Source organism: Agrilus planipennis, unplaced genomic scaffold, assembly GCF_000699045.2.
Source record: "Agrilus planipennis isolate EAB-ADULT unplaced genomic scaffold, Apla_2.0 scaffold1, whole genome shotgun sequence".
NCBI classification, from domain to species: domain Eukaryota; kingdom Metazoa; phylum Arthropoda; class Insecta; order Coleoptera; family Buprestidae; genus Agrilus; species Agrilus planipennis.
Window position 1 is genome coordinate 1,835,496 of NW_020442466.1, and position 25,069 is coordinate 1,860,564.

The 25,069-nt window shown below is 34.4% G+C and overlaps 1 long non-coding RNA gene across 1 annotated transcript in view; it reads right to left on the minus strand.

The window, feature by feature from the left end:
* Positions 1–13,070: 13,070 nt before the first annotated feature.
* Positions 13,071–25,069, minus strand: part of LOC108733230 — an 84,287-nt gene continuing 72,288 nt past the window's right edge. The window contains exon 3 of the long non-coding RNA XR_001937205.1: positions 13,071–13,192. This is a non-coding gene — a long non-coding RNA (uncharacterized LOC108733230). The remainder of the gene's footprint in view (positions 13,193–25,069) is intronic.

The following is a 25,069-nucleotide window of genomic DNA, read 5'->3' on the forward strand; positions in this document are numbered from 1 at the left end:
CTAGTCAGTAATTACTGAACTAGGTTTTGTTTTGTTTTGGTCTATCTTAATATTTTGATGCCCTACTCATAGAATTTTCACTTTTTTGATGCAAATAAATATAGTAAACAGCAAGCTTCATTCATATCCATCAATTTCGATGTACAAACATAAAAGACATCTAATCCATGATGATGGTAAAGCCACTTGAAGAAGGAAGACGATTGACAGGTTCTTTCATTGGTCGAAGTATACACCCAGAAGTATGAATTGAATAGAAAAACTCTGAACTCAATTCTGGTTAATATTCATGTATTTATTTGCAAAAAATGCCGACGTTTCGCTCCTGGTTTTGGAACTTTTTCAATGCTTTTTGCTTGTTTTTAGTTATGTGACAATGTTAGTGACAATCAACATACCTCCATTAAATAGCAGAAAGCACTTTTTCCAAATTATTCTACAGGATTTCCAATTAGTAAAATAGTTCTTATCTAAAATTGTATCAGAATTGCAATGTTTCTGTGATACCCTCTGATATTATTTTATTGTTTCTGAATTATTTAATTGGAAACCTTGTACTTTTTTAACTATTTAAAGAATTTTATATAGCAACAGCCAAAAGCTGTGTTGATTGTCTCTACTTATAACTAGAACCAAGCAAATAGCATTGAAAAAGGTCCAAACCTAGGAGCGATATGTTGACATTGTTTCAAATAAATGCAAGAGTATTAACCAGAATTAAGTTCGAAGATATCTAATGTGGTTCATTTACCACAATATGAAATCTTTACTTTCAATAACCCATTCCTTGAAAAAGTTCTAAACCCAGGAGCGAAACGTCGGCATTTTTTGCAAATAAATAAAAGAGTATTAACCAGAATTGAGTTCAAAGATATCTAATATGCTTCATTTTCCACAACATGAAACTTTTACTTTCAATAAGCCATTCCTTAGGCAATCGGGCTGGGAGTATTTAAAAAGCAAGAAGGTGTAAGAGAAATGCGTTATGAAAGTGAAGTGCGGACAAGTTTCCAAGTTAGGGAATTGGTGTGTCCCGCTTCGTTTATTTAACGGTTAGAGAGGTTAATAACTCAATCAACATAAGCATTATACTGTGTCTGCTCGACTTTAACCGCAATTTCATAATTACTGCAATTACCAGTTTAATTGCTGGTCTCTCAGGAGCAATTTGCTTATTACATGGTTTTTTCTAAGTTCCCCGGTAATTGCGCACGCGGGTTGGTCGTCGATACTTGCGCTATTATGCGCTCGGTCATCATTATGAAAAAATTTCGAGAACTTATATGTTGGCAATTTTACTTACTACTTCGCGCACGCATCTCATGCCAACCATAAACAATAATAATACCAATTGTAATTAAACCTTTTCATAGAGAAGTTGAGGAAGCTCATTTAAAATGTAAATATCTACCTATTATTCATCCAAAACTACTTATCTACGTTAGAGTGAATATGATAACAAATTCCTACGTGAATTACCAGTAGGTAGTAATACTAGAAATATAACGATTACCTATCAGAACTGAAAATACTTATTTACTATTAAAGTCAGAATTAGGGTCAAGTTTGTCCATAATTTTTGCTTTTCTTCTACATATTTATCACATATGTACATAAAGCTTCTAATAATAAGGAACTTTGTCCTAAACAAAGATAGACACAAGTTACAGACAAGAAAATTTAGCGTTAAGAGTAGAACAAAGACAAAGATTACAACCAAAACAAAAATCATGATTAGAAGCAAGCCGATAATAGTTATAATCAAAAGCTCTGTTATCGTGGGAATCATACGATTTGTCAACGACAAACATTCAAGTTTTCGCTTCATAAAGAAAAGATAGATAAGAATTTCGCTACGAGAAAAGGAGACAGACGTATAATATTTAACGGTTCTCAAAAGTATCGATTAACAGATGTCTGTCAGTATGAATAATGAAAATAAATTTTCTAGTATTAAATTTGATAGACTGCTTCAAGAAAGAAAGAGAAATGGAAATTCACCAGTACCTACCTATTCCTGTGATTTTTTACTTCACTGATACATAAATTTGAACCCTCGCGATAAAATCGGATTTTACTATAAGTGGATAACTGTAAAGTACATACCTACTCACAAAAAGATCTAAGCTCTATCTTGATTTAATTCTACAATATGATAAGTGAAGTTACTAAGTAAAATTATTAGACTAATTAATGTTGATGCCAATACGTTGTCGATAATCAAAGCGTTTCAGAATTCATACAAAAAATTTAAACCACCATGAAACTACTAAGCAGTGAACGTTAATGACATCCGTCTGCGATCTGCGACGGATAATGATAATTTTTAAACTCTCGTGTCAATTAACATGCACTAATGAAATATTGTTCGTCGACTTATCGGAGCTGATCAGCTTTTGGATTCTTCGTATTTATCGATCCTATTTGCATACCTGCGCCTGTCGATAATGATCAGACGGATCGATTATTATCGATGCGATCGAGTGATTGAATTTAAAAAGCTTTTTTAAAACTTTTCTAATGGGCTCCGCAAGAAACGAAACGGACACCGTAGTGTTCAAGATTTGTTTGGGAATGTCTTCATTAGGGTAGGACCTTATTAAGGCTATCTAGATCTTGAACCTATTATCGTTGATAATTACTGTACCTACTACCGTTTGGATGCGATCGCTCCATAGAGTTCTCTGAAACAACGGCTCGCTCTTTATAGGAAAATTAGATGTTGTTCCACTGACGGAATCATTAGAGACGGCAGGAAAGATATTATAAGAGGACAACAGCAAACTTAACGGATTTTATTTACATATAAATTGAAATGGGGTGGGTCCTTGATCAGGTACAAGAATTTGTTTTGTCGATAAACAGGCGAGATGCTGACAAAAACACAGAAACTGAAAGTTAAAATGGTGCATGAATTACATATCTAAGTAGTTGTATTACATGCAGAGATTATAAAATTAAACATTCACTTTAATACTAGTTCATTTTCGTAAGGGAAAAACTACGTTGGAAGCCTAAACAAAAGCAACTGACTCACATTGAGCCCATCAGTCTTAAAGTACTTTCTTCGATAAAACTTAAACAATTTCGTATTGCTATATGATTCCTACCCGTACTGGATATAACAGAAATAAGTGCCGAGTTTGTAGGAAGTGACAGATCACTATAAAACATGAAAATTTAGTAAATGTTTGAATGCTCAAATGTTTATCGTTTTCGACAAAAACGTAGTTAAATGTACAGGAAAATATATCAATTCCGACCCTGGTTTATAAATACGGCTCGCAACGCTGCACTCAATCAGCTGCTGATTATTAGTATCAGTGTAGTACCCACTTGTTTTCGATTTTTTGCTGTGTATTTTGTGTTGTTTATTTGATAGATTAGATTAAGTGTGATTCAGGGTATTTATGTCAGTCAACCTCTAGTAGCCGTTTATTCCTTTAGCGTTTCAGCCTTGTGCAGTTCAATAAATTAATTAAACAATACAACATGAACTATTAGTGTAGGTCAGTCACTATAGAACAGTTGTTGTTACTATAATACGACATAATTATATTTTAACAATCAATTATAAACAGTGGCAAAAACCACCCGCTAACATCTATCACTGGCGTTATAAAATACATATTCTTTGTCTAATCATTATTATCTTCATCTTGAAATGCTTGTGAGAGCCCATTTGAGACTTACTCTTTTATATTTACAATGTTTTATTTATTAGTATGTAACAAGCAACAAATCTACCAGAAAGCAATTGAAAAATGAAAGACGTTCAAGGTTTGTTGTCTGATCCATCATTGAAGTCTCTGTACATATACTTGTTTTAACTACCTGCATTTCATACCAGTAAATGTGTTTAAAATTTTTATGCAATATAATGAAAGTTTATACTCTGAAGTATACGTTAAATACAAAAAAATGATAATTAATTCAATTACAACAAACGAAAACAAATCGTAAAGTTACGTATAAACAAACGGAGAAGTTTCGCAATAAGTTCTTTTTTATTAACTCTATGTACTTTTTGTCTTGCTGAGGCGTTATCAGAAGTATGGATGTAATACTAAACTGTCTAAAAATAATATTATTTTGGTTTTGATAAATGAAGTCAACTTTAAAGTTATCTCATTTCTGGAATAGGTTTGTGGTGAGTAAAAAAATTGATTCTGATCCAATTTCTCCACACAATAAATGTATTAATAAAACAGGTACTTGAGTGATTTCACCATTTGCAAAACGTTACAACTTCACTATTAATGCGTAAATAACGGGAAATTCAGTAATTGTCAGTCCACAGATCCACCATCAATCATTCAATTAAAAATAGGTAACTAATAGAATTCTGCAAAGCAGGTTATAATTACAGCATTTCTTCGTCGTAATTAACAAAGAATTGAATATTACTTTGATTAAGTAAATTCCATTATAATTAATACACAGCAAATGTCTAATCAACGCAGTATTTTCTTTCAGCGAGCCGACATTTAACTTGAATAATTAATAGATGATGTATCTTTCAAATGCCTTCCCTTTTTTTCGGACAACTTAATTAGTTGACTCAAAAAAGATCTATAATTCTTTTAACCGCGATTTTAGACGTAATAGCATGTTAGTAGGAATTTAATATCCCCCAATTAAGAAGTCCTGCCTACTTCGAACATAATTCGTTTTTATACTTGACTGTTTTATGATTGTAAATGAACACCATAAATTTAGAAAGAAAAACAAATTTGCATAGGAGGCATTTGACGTGTAAAAATTATTAAAAAAAATCTCATAAAAACAACTCCATCGATTTTATTATAATTATCCTATTTGTGATTATATGTATGTAATTGTACTGTTGTATTTAGCAGTAAGGTTTCATTCATAATCACTCAAGATATTCAACTTTTTTGAATTTAGTTTATTTTTTTTAAATTTACTATTGAGTATGGGGTTCGACAAGTGCCTTCTACAGAAATTAACTTTTCATTGTCAGTTCATGATATCTAATTGTTCGTTTTCACGGAAAACGAATAGTTATTGAAACAATTATAAAACTTTTATAATTTTAGTCCATTTATTTCTATTTGCATTTTATTTTGTCAATATAATTTTTAAGTTATTCATAGTCATGCTCGGCCACTAGAGTCATTTTACAACCCTGCCAGTTTGTAACATTCATCTGGTATTTCCAAATTTCCAGGTTGGCTTGAGGGCAAAATTTGTACATAGACCAGTTCATTTATGTTCAATGTACATGTACATTGTATTATTAGTAAATAAGAGTCTGATGTATGTATCCCAATTGTATTTATATTAACATTTTCAGTAACCAAAAAACCGAGCGGCATGGCCTAGAGGTCTAGACCATTGCTTAGCATTCGGGAGGACGCCGGTTCGATTCCGGGTCCGTCAGCCTTGGTCCAAGTTTTTCTGTGGTTTCCTTGGATCACTTAGGCAAATGCTGAGGCAGTAATATTCCACAGATAATCTTTCACTCTCTTCTGTCTTCATTTCGTCCGTCTCATCTTTCTCACCCGAACCACCACCCACCCATTCCCACGATTCCTGAAAGCAGGCTGAAGAGGGCCTTCCGTCCTACCTTCCGGCATAGCCCGGAGGGACTGCTCGCCCACCAGCATTACTGGCTGGTGGGAATGAAACACCCAAAAGTTTTTTTTTTTTAGTAACCAAACAGAGTCATCACAAGCTTTTCACAACATTAACATCATTCATATTGCTATTCATATTCATCACAAAAGTCGCTGTCTTAAACATTCAAAATATTCAGTCAATCTTATCTATTTTTATTTAGTTAGTTTTTATTTCATCATAAGTTTCCACGGTAGTTTAAGTTTTATATTTATTTGTATATATCCGTATTTTTTAAGTGAATTAAATTTTGTTGATTCATTTTAATGTGGTACAGCAGTACACCGGAAGAGCCATCAAACACGTGCTTTTCCTTACACTAATCAGAACTACCAGGCTCAAAGTGAAATCCTTCATACACGACAAAAAGGAATTACATAACGAAATTGTAATAATTTTACTCTTTATCCTTTTGTTGTCATCCCCCAAATCGTTTTTATTTGAATTTATTGTGGTTGTAGTTGTTACTAAGTAATGTTGAAATAAGATGTCGAGTACGGGCCTGCGCTCCTATAGGAGATAATCGTATTTGCTACAATCGCATCGTATTAGTTTCGCAATCGTCGAACACAATGTCCCGTTGTCAGCGCGGATAATCTTTTTCCGTTGGTAAAAAAGAAAAGTTGGCTTGGCGATCGTGAGGAAGCAAAATGCACGTGAAATAAGAAAGAGCCGTCGACGGGTCGTGCGCCACTATTTTCACACTCGATAGAGCATGATTTGTATTTTTGCCTGCGCTCTAATGAATTATTTATAACGCAGATAAATAAACGGTAGGTTACTACGTGGACGCGCGTCTATATCAACGCGATTTATGGAGAATAAGTCTTATCCTCGTACCAAATTGAATTCTCGTAAATTCGCCGATTATGTTTACCTACCCGCTACTTTAATAACGGTCGGCAACATGACAGCGAGCGTTGCGGCGTTAGTTCGACACTAACTAGGTGCTGCAAACATTTAGGTATAACCGATAATTTGGTATACCTACTTATACCTAATATGGATCAATCAAGAAAACTAGAGGAAGGATGCAACAACTTAAAATGGATCTGAAAAGGAACAAGAGTACAAAAGGATAAAAAATGTAAAAGTCGCTGCACAATAAGCGATTGGGCATCAACGCGGGTATTGTCAATTGTCAAGCACAAATCGGAACATCAGAAATTTAGGTTTCAATTTAGAGGGAAATATAATCGCGACTTCTTCACTTTTGTTCTACATATTTTAATTATTTTCTTTTACAAATAAATGTAATCATGGAAGAATAAGAAACGGTAAAAATATCACCAGTAAAAATATAAAGAATTATAACACCACCGAATCGCCTTCAAATAACTGAAATGATCTAAATTACCTACTACCGAAATAGTTCCTACAAATTAGACAAAAATTTAAATTCTAAAATTATAGCCAAAACACTGCCCTTTGAAACTCTAGCACCACTAGGAAAAAGATCCGAAAAAGCCCTCAAACAGCGTCTCGCCAAAAAACATACTATAATAATAAATTTTAGTATCCTTTTAGTGCTATTTCGACACTCTTTTAGTATAAATTCGTCGCTCTTTCTGTGGTATTTCAGTAGCTAGTAGCTATCTAGAAAGAATCGGTGCTGTATCCGTGTTCTTTTCGAACTAAATGAGGTACTGTTTCAGTACTCCATTCGTACACAATCGTCGGTTTAGTCCTGCAAACGGAGTAATATGTTAGAGAAATTTATGGAGCTAGTTTAGTCGTAATTCGGTAGAGTGAAATTTAAAAGAATAATTTTTACTCGGGATACAAACGGTGACATATAATTTTGTTACAAATATTGAGCCTTCACATTCATTCATCTATCACACTAGAAGACAATAGCAAAATACGTAAAATTATAAGGAGGTATAATAAAAAAATAAAGCATCTTTTTAGGTCATCCACATTTCCATAGCATATAGGTACATAAAGAGGTCCTTACTTAGATAATATTTTTGATATTGAAGTATTTGAAACATCTTTTCAAGGATATGTGGATAAAGACTATTGACAGCGGAACCCAGTTAATGTGTATTTTATTAACTTTACCTTGTCACAAATACTACTAGCGCTGTCTCTCACCTTTTCTTTTCAAAATTATTGTTATATACACAAGTCCTAGAAACGCGTACCTATATACGCACGTCTATAAACCCTCTATACTGTTGACTGAAAATGTCAACGTTTATGGCAATTAAATACTAATATATACTTGCTAAATCTTCACGTATGTGTTGAAAATTTTATCCGCCTAACCATATGTCTGGGATAACAGTAAAAATATCAATAAATCTCAGAACATCAGCACTACCAACTCAAGGCATTATTACATGTTCGATACTTCAAGGACATTTTCTAACACTTCAAATTACTGAGCAGATCAAATGAAAGGAAAAATTTAAACATTATTCTATATAAATTTAGCTTTTATGCAACAAAAGCAAATAATAATTAACTTGAACTATTTTTTAATTTTAACCAATTTTATATACCTAAGTTAAAATGGTAACTTTTGTAGGAATTTTAATCCAGGTTTTCAAGTACAATAACGAAAGCAGTACGATAACTATAGTTTGAGTCCACACTGGCCAGTGAAACAATGCTGCCAATGCTTGCGGTTATTAATTAAGAGACGATGGTCAGTAATGACCACTTACAGTAATTTTAAAGAATTATTATCGTTTTCGACACTACCGCATAAGTATCACGTTCTAGGGACACTCAATGGTCAATAGCATTAATAGCGGTATAGGCTACAGCTAGATTAATAAACAACTACAAACAGCATATAAACGCCACCTGTAGAGTGATGTACGATCCTCGTTTGACAGTTTTGACATAATTCTAACCAAGAACTAGGTATCCGTGCTTCAACTTGTGGTTAGTTACGTCATGGTCTCAGTTTGACTGGTTGATATCTTTAATTGCAAAAGACTTTTATTGAATAAGTGAATTACACAATTTTTAGTGGCAGATCTCTACACATCGTGTTTACAAGCACAAAACGTGGCTGCAGTTGTCGTAGTTGATTAACTTATGCAAAGAATACATCTTAATAACAGGTAGATCTCATTGAATGCAATAGTTGGTTTATTTATGAACTGCTGTTTGACTTTTCAACTGTAACTACCTAAGCGAATTCTGAGATTTAGCAATAAATACTTCCGTTCTCAGCATGAGGCAATGAGACTGCACCAATATACTAACACACATATACGCACATACATAAATTATATTACGATTAATGTACTAATATATTCGCGCAAGTACGTCCGTTTACCAACGACGTACGCGGGACGCCGTATAAAAGTTTTATTGAAAGGCATCAATAAAATCGTTGCATTTAAATTGCCAAGAGGACACGTTAAGTAACGTATAATACGGCCGATTTCGTCATTCTAATTTCATTAATAAGTTCTCCCGAAGAGCTCTACGCTTTCCAGAGACATAAATAATTGATTTACAATGCCGTAAAACTGTAATCCTCTTCTCTAGTTCCTCCATAAAACGACCGTTATGGCACAAAATTATTATTCATCAACTATGTAAATATACTAAAGCTGAAATTGATGTTCCAATTGTATGTAATTTACACGTGTTCGTGGAAATACATTGTTCAAACGAATTTTTACGGCCAGCGCCTCTCCAAAGAAAATCCAAGAAAAATTTAATGGTCGTTTCATTAATACATAGGTAATGTGGTCTATAGCTGTAATTGTTATTGCAGGTATAATAACGCGTTTATAATCAACAAGTTAACGATGTTTATTTATTCACTGAATTGTAATAGTTCCAATCAAAAAATCGAAATGGTCGTTACGGGTTGTTTTAAGCAAGACTCATCAGAATAATTCTCAACTTACTATTTAAAGGAGCCGTTATATGTATTCTAAAATACTACAATCAAAAATGATACCATCAATATCTATGTGCAGTAATATGCAAATTGTTTTTTAAATTTTCTGTAAGAATTTTTTGAATATGTTTTATAAAATTAAAACTTAATAAATTACAATGTTTCATAATAGTCATTACAACTCTGTTAATATCGAAATAATGAATTGTAATTCACATCTTAAATACTGACATATTTATGGTAGATAGATTAGGGTGGCCCAAGAAAAACAATTTTTTTTCTGTTACCATGAAAATACCGTTCAATGACAAAAAAATGAGTCTGTCAAAAGGGCAACTCTTAATTTTAATCTTAAGAGGTGTCTCATCGTGATTTTTGATATCCCATTTAAATAACATTGGAATTTTTTTTTGGAACTTTATTGTGTTTTAACGAATTGTTGTACTTTAAAAGTCAATACATATTCTTGAAGGGAATTAAACGATCTACAAAAGTATCCCACATCCCTAACTATTTACGAACAGTAATTGAATCTAGGTCTACCTCTATTCCTCTTAACTCCTATTTTTTATTGACTTCCACAGTCCTCTGTTCTCCTATTTTTTCTAATACTATTAACTTCTAATCTTCTCTATCCACGGTCTATAACACCACATTTCAACGCTTCTAACATTTTCTTTTCTGCCGCGCCCACCGTCCATGTTTCGAACCCGTACAGCGCCGCGCTCCAAACATACACCTTTAAAAATGTTTTTCGAATTTCTAAATCAACCGTTTTCGAGCATAGAACTGACTTCTTTTTATTAAAGGCGGCTCGACCCTGCTTTATATTCCTACTACTCTTTCCGTCCTGACTTATCTGACTTTCTTTCGTTTCCTATCTTTATACTTGCTCTTTCCCTACTTTTTTTTCCCTTGCATACCAGTATTTTTGTTAAGGTACATACTGGCCTTTATATTTACTTATTTATTTAAGCTTTTTTGTAGCATAATGCATTTGATTCTCATAAAACCGTTGCAGTTTAATTTAGCCTCGCAGGTTTAATTTCAAAATGTACAAGATTAACGTGTCCTGGTCAAAAATTGAAAGATGCTGTGAAGAGTTTCGTCCTCCTGTTTAATTAACATGCTATTACGAACAAGACCTCTTTCTTAATTTCATTCTAATTACTTATTTATTTCAAGGAGGTCCTTTCACGTCTTAACCAGAAAAAAGGAAAGAAAAAAGCGCGTTCGCTGTCGAAAAGGAATACGATTACAAAGATTGCGTGAGGTCCGTTGGGATGAAGAGCGCTTCGAAGTGTATTAGTTTGTTATACTGGGGTCCTGGGTGTAGTATAGGTAGTAGTAGAAATGCCCAGAAGCACAGCAGCCACTAGTATCAGCCGGCTCGGATGTAGCCAGGCGCTTAATTGCGGCTACCGCGGTTGTCAGAACGCGGTGTAGCTTGTACACAGCGCCTTTACGGTCGCATACTAATGCCCCGTTTACGCGAATATCGGACGATGATGATTGGATGGTTCTAACCCACAGCCATGCGTAACTTGGTAATGCTGGCGGGATCAGGTAAGCTCCACATTTTTCATTGAATCCAGGCTTTCTACAAGCAACACCCTTCAAAATTTCTCTTTTCCAATTCCTTACGTTTCAACGCTTGAGTTTTTGGATAAAGCAAGGAAAATCAAGTTTTTTCATATATTAAAGAATTTAGACTTTCTTACAATATTCTGGACACATGGAGTTGTCGCTGGAGGTAAAAAAGATCATATGGAAACATAGTTAATGATGTCCGCAATAAAAACCTTAGGATTTTGAATCGTACCATGTTCTTTGGTTCATAAATCCACGGCCAGCTTGCGAAATGGATTTGCATTGGGTATTAACAAAGGACTCCAATACATACAATGGACAAATTAAGAATCCCTCTACTACACTTATTTAGGTTTATCACCATCATCTTTATTGCCATAGGGGCGTTAGTCCTAAGACTAGCTAATACACGCACTTCCACTTTTTTGAGCTCTCGAGCTCATCTTCGCGTTTTCCTAAAACTAGGGCGTCTCACATCCTTAACTATTTGTGAACAGTAATATAATCTAGGTCTGCCTTTACTCCTCTTAATTCCTGTATTTGCTTTTAATCTGTCTATAACTAGTCCTTCATGTCTGAGAAGGTGTCTTACCTATTCTACCTACTGCATGCTGACTTCCATAGCGTCGACTGTTTAACTCTTTTCAGTATCTCCTCATTTCTAACCTTTTCTATCTATCATTCGCTTGTAACAGCAAGCATCGAACCTTTTCTTTTCCGCCTGCACCCGTACAGCGTCGTGCAAATCAGAACTACCAACACCTTTAACAATCTTTCCGAATCTTCAAATTAACTGTTCGCGAGCATAGAAGTAACTTTTTTTTGTTAAAGGTGACTCGACCCTAGGCTATCTTTTGTTTTATATTTCTACTGCACCATCCATGCTGAATTAATTATCTAACCACCTGGATACCGAAAAACACCGACTTCTTCTAATTTTTCGTCTCCTACCTGATGCTCATCAGGCCTAAGTAATCATAAAGCTAAACCAAACGAGACTTGCGTGAATTGACAAGAAAATCCACTGAATCCATCTGTATTTTACTAATTCATACTCGCTAAAACTACTACATCTTTGCTACTCATTTCACTTGTCGATTTCTTTCAAATAACGGGGTCTTACTCGAATTAGAATAGTTATTATTCCTTTTTGGTATTCCTGTGGAATTTATGTTTAACCTCAAGCTGGAAAATGGGAATTGGTCCTTAATTAGATCCGTTGTTTTTTGAGATTTAAGATAATGGTATCTAGATCAGACATTGACTGAGGTGTTGGAGAATAATTGGACTGTTATTGTAGATGGTCTACACGATTTCGAGATAGTTCCGCGAGGGTGAGGCCCCTGATAAGTAGCCTTTTGTCTACTCAAGGCGTCACATACTTGTTCCACATACTCTAAGAGCAACTTATTTAACAGCAGATATAAACTTATTACAAAGCAATGAATAGGTACACCCATTAGAGTTATAATATAAGTTAAGCATTAAATGGACTGTATGGTGAATAAGAATGTCTAATGTCTAATGTCTAATGTCTTTTGGGGGTAGGGGTGCAATTTTGCTTAGAATAGCCAAGAAAATCTCAAAAATACGATTAACAATTTTAATAAAAATAAAAGAAAAGTGCATTATGTATCTTCCACCGACAATACGGGATGAAACTCGATCAGCGCCCAGCGATAAGGAGCCGGCAGTTAAAAAGAAGAGAAGCGACGTAATGAGTTGACAATAAGCTCGGTAATCCTGATGTGCATGCGCCAATTAGGTTGGCTCGTTACCGATGAGTGTCACGTAGCCGTTTTAATACGGCAACTCTATTATAGTTACCTACCTATACTTATAGCAGAGAAGGGGCATTTTTCTAATTATAGAATATACGCATCAGTCCCTGGACGGACTGGTTGCCCGAGCGATTTACATAATACAGGATAAACACGTTAAGTACTTACTTGCAATAGTTGTCCCAGTTTTGAGGTGTCTTATATGGACAAGGCTGAGTAATACACCGGCTTTTTACACACGTATGCCGCTGTTTGCCTGTCACCGATCGAACGCTTGAATTATGTACACCCAAGGAATTTTTATCTGAAACTATAAAAAATCGTGCTAATAATGTATAAACAACGTCCAAACAGTAAACTGGAAACACCGACTACAGAAACACAACAAACTAATTCAGAAAAGTAAAAGATAATATTTAATGCCTTCATCATAATATGTATTATATTCTATGTACTATTATCCACTTGCAATATGCCGATGTGTATGGCAATAAGTACATAGATATTGGATAAGGAATTTCAACTGTTTGTCGGTAGTAATCAGTTTCAACTCCTCAAGTGGTTCTTAATAGGTAAATACTTTAACTTAATATTCTAATCGTTAACATCATAAACTCTTTTTTCTTATTAACGTCTTATTATACCTATTAGGTATAGGATTATTCTCTTCTTAACAAAATGTAAGTAATCTACTCCATTTTTGGGATGATGGGGATTGCATTCAGAACAGTTAAGAACAGTAATTTTAAAGTATAAATAGTGAAATAGGTACAATTGATTGGTGATTTTTGCAGAAAAATTAAATTCTACTGACTTATTATTTGGAATGAGTTAGTTAACTTAATTTATTTCCCTTATAGAATTTAACTTACGTATTGTCCAATAAAGAGGTATTAGAAAGAATAGGAGAACAGAGGAGTCAATAAGAAATAGGCGGGATAGGTTAGTAGGACACCTTCTCAGGCATGAAGGTCTAGTCAGAGACATATTAGAGGCAGAAACGGGAGTTAGGAAAGGTAGAGGTAGATCTAGATTAGATTACTGTTCGCAAACAGTTTAAGGATGTGGGTTGTTCTAGTTTTAGGGAAATGCGAAGATTAGCTCAAGATAGAAAAGAGTGGAGGTGCGTATCTAACCAGTCTTAGGACTGACGACCTTATGATCATGATTGTCTACAGATAGAAATTATATTTGAAGTTTCATTACAACATTGTATTCTTATGGTATCGACGGTCTGACTCTCGTTCACGTTAAATAACAGGATTTTGTTTTAATTCTCTACCTATTATAAGGACTCATCATCAGAAAAACATGTCCTGTTTACCATTCGACAGTGTATGTTTCCGATATCCCAGGCTCTGCTTTTCGTCCAAATTAATTCCGAAAACCATTAACCGAGTACCTACACAACGCTTAAGTGTGGTCATCGAGTTCGTCGCGGCCATTGTCTTCCCTGGGAACACCGAGTGTCGTTGTTGTTCGGAAAGCACACATACGCGCAGGCCATTGTAATAACTTTCTGGTGGAAATTGCGGCTTAATAACATTACCGCGAGATGAGGACGAAAACATGTAGCAACAAAAGCGACGGATCTTGTAAAATTCCGTTTAGGGCCAGACACTATTCAAAATGATCCTGTAACTCATTGAGAAAAAACACAACAATGAAGAGCAGATCTCGCATTCAGATGACTTGTTCGGCGTTTTTCCACCTCGAACTGTACAGTGTGTGTCAAAAGTCATGGTAAATGTTGCTCTTGTATCAAGAAATTCAAAACGAGTGCAGGTCCATATTGTTTGAAGTTGCATCTAAGTGGTTTCTTGTTCTTGACATAAGTTTTGTCAGAAGGAAGTCAAAAGTTTAACGATTAAATTAAACTAACTGGTTTTGAAATAAATGCCATTAGTCACTGAAGCATTTAAAATCCAATGGTTAATCGTTAAGGATTGTTAATGAGTTCTATCTACCCTTACAGTCAAAATGTTTAGAATTATTCATTCAATTATTCATTATTCATTATTGATTTTGGATCAATCTATCAATAAATCACTAGAAGCGAATCAGAAGTTAATTGGTAGTAGGGTGGTACGAGTGATCGTTTTTACTCACTCCAATAGTCACAGAAATATTTAAAATCCAGTGTAAAATCCTTAAAGATTGTTAAAAGGTTTTACCTATCTTGAGAACCAACATGTTTAGAATTATTCAAATAACAATGATTTAAGTAGTCAAAATTAAGATAATCAAATTAAGAGTCTTTCAGCGTCTCTGAGAGCGTCTCTCACAGTCTTTCACAGTCTCTCAGTTATTGCCTAGGTGTTTTTATAGATCTCTCACAGTCTCTGTATGAGAGACTCGAACGATAAAATTGTTAATACAGAGATTTGAATCTCTCACACAGAGACTAAATGAATAAAACTGACAAATTGAGAGACTCGAGTCTCTCTGAAATATGTTGAACTTAGAAAATTTCAGAGACTCTGAGAGACTGAACATTTTTATCTCGAGAATAACTCATTCAATATTTTGTTCGTTAACCTTGAATTATTGTTTTAATGATTTTAAATTAATTATGCTAATTATGAAGCCCCGCATTACTTAATTAAATGAAGTGCATAATGACTAAATTGAATGCCCTATCAACTAATTTTTGCATTAGTTCGTCATTTACTTTTCGATTTCCTAACTTTTATCACAACGTCTACGTGAGAATGCAGAAGATGTTGGGCACATCATCATTGCCATTGTGACCGTTGTTGTGTAATTGCACCGTATCTTACTTGGGAGGCCCATTTACCAGCCGCGGTAATTGGAATAGATCGGTGTGGACAGGGCACGAACTGACCTCCCAACCTGACCGATTAAATGAATCGCTGATGTTGCATTAATAACCAAGCCTGTTTTGATACCTAACTCTAGTCTACATATAGTATTTATTTACCGTCTTTAACCCTGGTGGTAACGCGTTATTAGGTATTGTTAATTAAATGAACAAAAGAGACGCTCATGCTAGACAATCAGGAATATAAAATTCTATTAAGAATAAGATTCAGAATAACGTCCAGTCTCTCAGAGTCTCTGAAAGCGAGAATCGAATCTCCGTCTCTCATCGAGTCTCCCTGGTGTCGCTGAGAGACTGTCAAAAAATCTGTTTAGCGTCTCTGAACGAGAGACTCGAGTCGCTCATAGAGAGATTCTCTTTTCGTATCCAGTCTCTAAACGAGAGACTCGAATCTCTGAACTAGAGACTCGAATCTCAATGTCTCGATAGACATGGTTTAACATATTTCAGAGATCCCAGTCTTTCAACGAGAGACTCGAGTCTCTCAATTTTTCAGTTTTATTCATTCAGTCTCTCTCTGAGAGACTCGAATCTCTGAATTAACAATTTTATCGTTCGAGTCTCTCATACAGAGACTGTGAGAGATCCATAAAAACACCTAGGCAATAACTGAGAAACTGTGTAAGACTGTGAGAGACGCTCTCAGAGACGCTGAAAGACTCTGAGAGACTGAAAATTTTTATCTAGTGTACAAGTCAAGCAGTGGCCGAGTACATACAAAATAGCAGGGACCATTTCGACTAGTATTAGCTATTGCAATAGGTAATTCCCCATCAGACAGAAATAAATACTTTGTAATTCCATTTAATTCCACAATACAGAAATAAATCGCCGAAATTCTTCTAATAAGTACCCTATGAATCCCCTGTGGTTTAGCTCTCGCTACAAATAGTACTTTTTAAGTAGAAACGCCATCAAACAACTCTGGTGATTTTGCAAACATTAGAGATGTACTCGTAGCCAAATAATGAGGGTTTTCCCTTGAGTACCAAGTGTGCATGCGATTTTGTTTTTAAAACGGCTGATACGTAATGACCTTCAGGGGAATTGGTGGCAAAAGAACTCTTTCAATTTACGAATCTATCGTAAAACATCGCATCGATAGGGTGAACATTTCCACATGCTAAACTTCATGTCTAGATGCGGGTCATATTTTAGAGTCGACCCCGTCGAAATGTCGTAAAAATGCCCGATAATTGAGAATAAAGATTCGATTTACATAAACGATTAATTATAGTTATATCTCGTAAAAACGTTGGACAACGAGGACGGACGGGCAGTAACGTCGTAAATTTGTTTCCAACGAAGAGAGGTGTTACCAATCCTTAGAGTCTCGCCACGAAATTTACACCCGAAAGGAAGATGAGGAGCAAAAAATAAAAAATAAAAAATGAACCTTAATTAGCGTCATTAGTTTTCCAAACTGAACTGCCTCTTAATTACAAACAGAATAAATCATTCCTGCGGATGATGACAAATTTCAAAAAGAAAATTCATAGTCCGAAACATTTTAGTAAATTGTCGTCTCCGAAACAGTCTTAATTAAATTACACGGTGGACGCGTGATCAACATTAAAATTAATAAACTGTATCAGATTTGAAATCCATATCAAATGCATTTGTGAAGGGTTACAATCTACAATGACATAAAGTAACTTAAATCATGTCAACAAAACGGTGTCTGCTCTGGCCAGGCTTTTATTTATAGTCTTTTTCATTAAAAAATCATTAGGTAGTGGTGAAAGCGTATTTTAACTGAAAGGCTTCTAATTTAAACAGTTTAATAGCAAAAATTAAGGGGAAATAATAAATTAATTTGTTTAATATGGAAGCGGCAACTGACGAAACAAAATTAGCTATGGGTTAACTGATTTTGGGTTCAATTATAAATAAAAGAAGCATTCCGAACATGAAAAAGTGCTTTTAAAAATTGGATATCTATCCGAAGCTCAGAAGAATTCCTGCAAACAACTAATTAAAAATGGACTATAATGCTATGGGTTCAACTTGACAAGACGATATCCTTCTTACGAAAGGGTCTTAGTTATTATTAGTATTTTTAGATTCCACAATTAAATAGCAAATATCTACAGATAGCGTAAGTATCCTGCTACTCAGAGTTCTATGGCAGCGGCGTTCTATCTATGACGTGCTAATTAGATTAAAAAAATAATAAAAAAAAGTGCGATCCGTATTATGGCAGAACACTTACCATGACCTTCTTGTCCTATTTTCTTCAAAGAGAAAGAATATTCAAAGAAGTTTATGATTGTCAGTATTATGTCCGAACTACCAGACGCAGATCAAGATTTCGATCGTATTTCAGATGCTTTCCACAGAATACAGACCAACTCTAGCTGCTGCCTTGATACAGCGAATTCCATTACATGTAGTACAGATGGCGTTTGCCGCGCCGTTTGTAGGATCTCATAAATTTGTCATAGATAGGTACTAAATTCAAAAGAATTTATTATGTCAGTATTAACATTAATGTGTACATGAAATAGTAATATATGGGAAATGTTTCTATAGATGCCTTTCACTGGATTATTGCCGCAAGGGTTGAAGGGAATTCAAGAATTTTTAATATTTTATTCCAATTAATATTTGCCATATCCCACAACGTTTCTACTCATTAACCGTTTATTGCAGTTTAATATATTATAACTAATACTTCTAATTGTCCATCAGACGAACCGTCCAGTTAGTTTCATTTTTAATGGCAGTCATTTGTTTCTTCATAAGTGTCGAATTGTAACTTAACGAACGTTAGAAAGCGGCCGGGCAAATTTATTGCTCTATTAATTTTCTTACGGGGCACTATTAAAAAATTTTATGAAAATTCAAAGTCACAACCTTCCCGTTCAACTTTAATCGCGTCTTAAAACGGCGCTTTTAATCGGCGATTCTTAAATGGTTCTTCATTCTCAGATTACCCGATATCGGCCCGATCGATTTACAAAACACCTGCATATACAAGCCTCTCTGTCGTGGTGTTTGGCACACTAGGCAGCGTAGCACCCCGTGGTGACGAGATCGTCTATAAATTTTCTAGATCGTTTTAGAACACCGACTCTTAAGCCTTTAATTACCGGCACGGTTCTGAAATGTGAAACATTAGTTAATTGCTTTCCTTAGGAAGCAACATTAATTTACATAAAGTCTAATGTGTATTTTTGAGTTATTCACCAATTTACATACCCAATAATATGCCGTACATTCTCCACTAATTTCGTATTCAAAATAGGCACCGTATATATTTAATCAACGTCTAAAAACATTCGCATTTCTTCTTAATTACATATATATGTTCGTTAACCTTGAATTATTGTTTTAATGATTTTAAATTAATTATGCTAATTATGAAGCCCCGCATTACTTAATTAAATGAAGTGCATAATGACTAAATTGAATGCCCTATCAACTAATTTTTGCATTAGTTCGTCATTTACTTTTCGATTTCCTAACTTTTATCACAACGTCTACGTGAGAATGCAGAAGATGTTGGGCACATCATCATTGCCATTGTGACCGTTGTTGTGTAATTGCACCGTATCTTACTTGGGAGGCCCATTTACCAGCCGCGGTAATTGGAATAGATCGGTGTGGACAGGGCACGAACTGACCTNTTAAAATTATACTCTTAAACTTGACAATTTGTCGGTAACTTCAATTATAATTAACTGATTAACTGATAGCAGCACAATTAATTCAGATCAGAATTAAAATTAAAAGAATAACACACAATAACTTACCTGTTATTAGCAATTAACAATAATTTATAACTAATTGCTGATCAATAACGGATTCTACCTTAAATTCAGTTAGAACGCTTTAATTTTTAATCAATCAGAATGGTTAATAGGTACAATAGGAAACAAAACCATTTACCTTTCTAAAAATACGGATACCTATTGTAAATTAGGAAGATAATGCATTTATACATAGTTTTGACCTTTAGTATGAGTATTTACTCTTACTTTCATGACTACATGTATTCATTAACGCATGACGATTAACACTTTCCGTTCCAAGAAGAAAAACATGACCAATTAAACAAAGTAAATTGACGAGTATCATGTCATAATATTAATTTCTGAAACTCGTGGTTACTGACGGCAATTAGTTGAATAAATAACAACAATTATGAATGCGAGAGCTTTCTCATGCACCTTATTAAGTCGGCCTTTTCAATAAGCTTCATTGTTTTCAAATACCTTGAGCGTTACTACATACATACATACATACATACATATAAGAAACAGTTTGTTATTTGTTCAGTGAAGCAATTAACACTTGCTCGATTATTTTGCAACTATTTGTTCGTTTGTCTATGCATAAATCTATAGAGTGCGTGTGTAGGCAGGACTACGTAGGATTCCCTTTTAATAATAATAACAATAATAATAATAATCCGAGATCGAATAAACATGCAAATAAGACTCTAAACATATCAAAACTGACCTTGAACCTACTTAAAAATAATTATGCAAATTGCTATGTACACAAACGGAAGAACTGTGGGATGAGAATTTAATGTGGGTTAGATGAGAACTGATAAACAACGACAAGTAATTGTAACGCTTTTATAACAGGTAAGTGCCTGTTTGTTCTATGCATTAGATAGTTCCATAATTGTGAGAATTGACAGAAATATGTGACCAATTTTATTACGAAGATGCTCCATATAAGTAAAACTACGGCTACGGCAGTATGTCGTCACTGAGCATCTTCGGTTTGGGCTATGATTTATCAAGGGTGCTTATGGAGTGCTGATGAAACCAAATTACTGACTAATTGTAAGCATTTAATCTGTTCTTATATATTCAATTGGTTTCACGTACAAACGCCGTGTCGTTGATTCAGCTCGACAAGTGATTAGGAAGGCCCTTGTCTGATAAACCACTAAATATCAATAGATAATTCGATATTTTAGGGGAGTACTTGCATTATATCTACACTAAACAGCAGGGAGACAAGCTCAGATCCATCAGGGATCACGAGAATCCGAAAGTACATGGATATGAGTCAGGACTGTAGACGATTAAAATACAAAATTGTCATCAAATTCTATGCTATTGTAGTGAGCACGAGTGTGTTTGTGTGCGATCGGGCACACGTGTGTGTGAACGGCTTATCGATTCGCCGCCTAGCTGCGGGCGCCTTTCTTCATGTGCGCCGCATTTGTAAATGTGTGTGTCGTATCTGTGTTCTGGGGAAGCAGTTAAACAGTTCAAAGAAAACAGAAACTATCCGGATGTTTCGAGAAGGTCCCCGAAAGTAAAGAAAAGAGTATTTAAAGGAAGAGACGATCTCCGAGAAAAGGAGTCGAAATAAATTGACCGTTGCAGAAGTGAATCCAGAAATAAATTGACAGTGATAGCAGTGAAATAAATAGCGCAGTGAATAGTGATATATTAATAATTAGTGTAAATAAATAGTTTTGTCGTTATCAGTCTTAAAGTTAATTTTGTTAAACCAACGAACATTACACTGTCTTACTTATTACTTTAAGTATTTATTTAAGTTACTGGTACCGAAGCAGTTTTATGTCCGATCACCAATATAAAAATATCTCCTTGGCACTAAATGAAAGTTTATTGTATCCTTTAAGATATAGTTTTTAGAGATCAACATGTTTTTTTCTTTATAAAGACACCTTGAAAAGCCCCTGCAGAAAGTTAAAATAGCAGGTGTGTAGGAAGAAATGCAAATATTTGTTATTCTAGTTTTAAACAAAGCAAAAAAAATGAGAAAGACGCGTAAAAATAGATTTACATTACTACGACAATATTTTTCTAGCAGGTACAGAAAGTTTCATAAAAGTAATAGCGCTGTAATAAGGAGATGGAAAATAATTTAGCTATAGACCTGGAAAAGCCTGAGTGAATCGCACATTTAGAAATAAAATTTACAACTGGAAATTCCTACATCATCTTATTAAAACAAAGGTTACAAATTTTTATTGATAAATATTTATATGTATATGACAACTAGATTCATTTTAATTGCAACTTCTATTCAACCTTATAGCAAGATGAAGCGCTTCCATTTTTAACTTTAATTTACACTCATTATTAATTGATTTACTGAAAAGCATTAAACTTTCCACCTTCATATGACGAAGATTCAAAATTAACCAGGAAAAGCACCAGTTTCAATAATTTTCCTACCTACCATAATTTTCTTTTTACTTTGGTGTTAAAAGTCACACAAAATGTTAAAATTAATTAAAGAACAAACTGTTGCACCTCATTTCAAAATAGGTGGTACACTACTATTTTCCTTACTAAGTAAATTATTTTATCATTATAACATATCAAACCTAGGTATTAACAGTCGTTGTTAATTAATGTTTATTTTTCTTTCATTCCTTAAATGGAACCTACATCGTTTGATGGACATTTCATCATTTCTGTCCGTTCTAATATTGCTTTTATCTAAACCAAGATAAGAGTTTCTGCAGTTTACGCATTGCGTTTCGAAACATAACGAACAGAATCTTCTTTCACGTCAGCACTTGTAGCAATTCGTTTTTATCGTTATCCTTTGTAAACTATTGTGCCGATAAGCGTATCTAAGGAAAAAGAAAAACACTTCGATCGTAAGTGCCGTGAGAACAATGTTTCTATTTTTAATTGGGAAAGCCTTAATCTTGAATCTCGATCACACGTACCTAATAACGAAAGAACTAAATGAGTGTATTAAATGACTCAAACAGCAGTTGTAAAAATAATACGGTATATCGCCATCTAGTTTGTATTTGCTGTTACTTAAGTACCCATTAGTGTGTTATAGATAAGCTCTTACTAAAGATAGACACGCAAAACATATTAATAAGAACGTTTACTGGTTCTTGGTCAACAATTTATTAAAACCACCAGACTTGGATCGCTATTTCGGTCTTGTTAGATCTCATCAGCGCTCCATAGGCATCAGTAGCGATAAATTACTGATTACTAACCGATGACGTTCCTAAGGAGTCAGTTTATAAAACATGCAAATAACAGCAAATACCAACTAGATGGCGATACTCTGCCTGTACTTGAATATTACATGAACTCGCTCTCTAGGAGCATCAGCTGTTTGACCAGCAACTTATCTGGACTGCCTGTCGCGCGCTGATGAGATCCAATAATATCGAAATGGCGATTTAATAAATTTCGTTACAATCATGAAGTCAGATGTTTTCATGCCAAAGGTCGGCACAATGTATAGGAATATTTAATATTGAACCCCGAGTAAAATTTAATGTGCACCTTTGAGCGAGTATGAGGAAATAGTTTGCACTCTGTGGTATTGTTATTAATCAGATCTTGAACCATGTGCGTTCAGTTGACGACATTCCCCGCCATTCATCATAGCTTATACATAAGAAGAGTTCGTGTCATCGCAGGATGAGCTACATGGATTATTATAATAGCGCAATCCTGCGCTGCCTGGCCGTATGTTATCTGCGGTACTGTTATTAGTCACTGCCAGCGTTACAACGTTCTAACGAACGCACTTCTTCAATAAGACGCACGAAATGGAATTGCAAAAATTATGGCGCCTCTCTCGATGCTTTTCTAACTGTCCGTTGATCGTTTAAATCCAGACTACCTACCTATACTTTATAATGATGGACTTCTTAATGGAACGTAATTAAGTTTAAAGAAATTCCAGGCGAATTAAATGGATACTAAAAAATTGTCATTCATCAAGTGACTTAAAATGTTGCGTTTTATGAATGAATGAAAATTGGATGTCCATTATGTTACATTTTTTTTAATCTAACTGTAATAATTCATCTTTTACGTTTTCTTTGTTTGAAACTTGATCGTATCCTTGAGCTAAATTTTATATAAAATTAATCAGTACAGTTTACGACCCGCTTTTGAATATGGCTTTATTGGATGACATATAACGGCTGTCACAGGCATGGCGCGCCCCAAAGACCTGTTAGCATTTAGGTGCATTATGACATTTATGTGCAATTAAACCAATGGTAATTTACAGGGATTGATAGCGTGCATTCGAGTAACAGATTGCGATTGGAAGGAACAGTTAAAACAACTGTCCCGTTGCCACATTGAAAACTACCATCAGCAAAATCACTAAAAGTAGTAATAACAAATTTGACAGGAATCAAAAACTAAGTAGCTTTATACTGTTCACTTTTCTAATAGAAAACCTCTAAATTGTTTCGGAGTATTTAGCCCTTTGCAACCACGTTCTTACCCGATCTTCTTAAAAAATGTGCAGGAGACCTAAACAACTATATATAGTTTTGCATGTTTACCCGATTCTCTTGAAAAACCATTACTAAGTGACTGATGTAATGCACTTGCCGCATGATTTTCTCTCAATTTAGAAGATCTTATATACACGTGTAATTATTCTTTACCACCAACTAGTACATATTGGACTGAACATGCATGAATTAGAAATTATTAGTAGCGGAATTCACATTTTAAAAAGTTGCCTCTTTTATAACCAGGAACCAATAACTGATTCATCCAGAAGAGTGCCAAGCTTGAATAAGTATGGGAGTATTCTACTTAGCTTATTTTTGAAATTTATCTTAATTTTTGCAATAAAACATCTTAACTATTTGCTAAAACTGTGGTAAAACACATTCAAGTAATATTAAAAATACGAAATATTGAAAATGCTCAACTGTTGCTGAAGTGATAGAAATTTGTAGAGGTAGGGTTTTGGGAAATATGGAGGTTGAACATACTGTAAAAGGGTGCACACTTACACCAATACTACAAATGGCTCGATTGTAAAATCTAAACAATTTATTATATGTTTTAACAAAATAACCACTTAGAGATAGCGGGTAGCTTGTTTAGAGAACCTCGCCACTCGTGTTAGCGAAATATTAGGAAGCAACTCCAACTGACGACGACCTATAGACCCCAAATAGAATAGTAAGTTAGTTTAATATGAAATATTATTCTGAAAATTCATTTCTGAATTTTTACCCACTACACACTACCTCAATTTAATGAGAGAAAAATTCAGAATAATATTTAATTTACATGTTAAACTAACTCACTTCTAAAAGATGTCTAAATTGTATGTATGTTTAATAATAGTATATTCAGTATATAGTTACATTAGTTCGACGGATTTGTGGCCTAATACGAGGGTGGATTGATAAGTTTCCGGCCTGACCAAGAAAAACAAGGTTTTTAAAAATTTTTTTTTTTTATTTCTCAACATAATCTCCTCCAAGGCTGATACATTTCTCATAGCGGTGTTCCAGTCTATTAATGCCATCTCTATAGACTGATTCGTCAAGCTCCTCAAAATAACCATTTACAGCTTCGATTACTTCTTCATTGTCCGCAAATCTCT